At 34.3% G+C, this 1,421-nt stretch overlaps 1 protein-coding gene across 1 annotated transcript in view; it reads right to left on the bottom strand.

Annotated features, from left to right (window-relative positions):
* LOTGIDRAFT_173253 (hypothetical protein) overlaps nt 1–1,421 on the bottom strand; it is a gene marked incomplete at both ends in the record, with an annotated part of 47,329 nt that overhangs the window by 898 nt on the left and 45,010 nt on the right. The window lies entirely within an intron of this gene.

Genomic DNA, 1,421 nt, shown 5'->3' with positions numbered 1-1,421 from the left:
TTCCAGTTAACCCAGCTGTAAATATGTACTAGATAAGTCATCTCTCCTTATTATTCCAGTCTACCCAGCTATAAATATATACTAGATAAGTCACTTTTCCTTATTATTCCAGTTGACCCAGCTGTAAATATGTACTAGATAAGTCAACTGTCATTATAATTCCAGTCTACCCAGCTGTAAATATGTACTAGATAAGTCAACTGTTCTTATTATTTCAGTCTACCCAGCTGTTAATAAGTACTAGATAAGTAATCTCTCCTTATTATTCCAGTCTACCCAGCTGTTAATAAGTACTAGATAAGTCAACTGTCATTATAATTCCAGTCTACCCAGCTGAAAATATGTACTAGATAAGTCAACTGTTCTTATTATTCCAGTCTACCCAGCTGTTAATAAGTACTAGATAAGTCATCTCTCCTTATTATTCCAGTCTACCCAGCTATAAATATATACTAGATAAGTCACCTTTCCTTATTATTCCAGTTGACCCAGCTGTAAATATGTACTAGATAAGTCAACTGTCCTTATTTTTCCAGTTGACCCAGCTGTAAATATATATTAGATAAGTCAACTGTCCTTATTATTCCAGTTGACCCAGCTGTAAATAAGTACTAGATAAGTCAACTGTCATTATAATTCCAGTTGACCCAGCTGTAAATAAGTACTAGATAAGTCAACTGTCTTTATTATTCCAGTCTACCCCGCTGTAAATAAGTACTAGATAAGTCAACTGTCATTATAATTCCAGTCTACCCAGCTGTAAATATGTACTAGATAAGTCAACTGTTCTTATTATTCCAGTCTACCCAGCTGTTAATAAGTACTAGATAAGTCATCTCTCCTTATTATTCCAGTCTACCCAGCTGTTAATAAGTACTAGATAAGTCATCTCTCCTTATTATTCCAGTCTACCCAGCTATAAATATATACTAGATAAGTCACCTTTCCTTATTATTCCAGTTGACCCAGCTGTAAATATGTACTAGATAAGTCAACTGTCCTTATAATTCCAGTCTACCCAGCTGTAAATATGTACTAGATAAGTCAACTGTTCTTATTATTCCAGTCTACCCAGCTGTTAATAAGTACTAGATAAGTCATCTCTCCTTATTATTCCAGTCTACCCAGCTGTTAATAAGTACTAGATAAGTCAACTGTCATTATAATTCCAGTCTACCCAGCTGTAAATATGTACTAGATAAGTCAACTGTTCTTATTATTCCAGTCTACCCAGCTGTTAATAAGTACTAGATAAGTCATCTGTCCTTATTATTCCAGTCTACCCAGCTGTAAATATATACTAGATAAGTCACCTGTCCTTATTATTCCAGTTGACCCAGCTGTAAATATGTACTAGATAAGTCAACTGTCCTTATTATTCCAGTCTACCCAGCTGTAAATAAGTACTAGATAAGTCAACT

Source organism: Lottia gigantea (assembly GCF_000327385.1).
Source record: "Lottia gigantea unplaced genomic scaffold LOTGIsca_153, whole genome shotgun sequence".
Taxonomy (NCBI): Eukaryota; Metazoa; Mollusca; class Gastropoda; family Lottiidae; genus Lottia; species Lottia gigantea.
The sequence above is the reverse complement of the archived record's forward strand: the minus strand, read 5'-3'. Positions and strand labels throughout refer to the sequence as shown.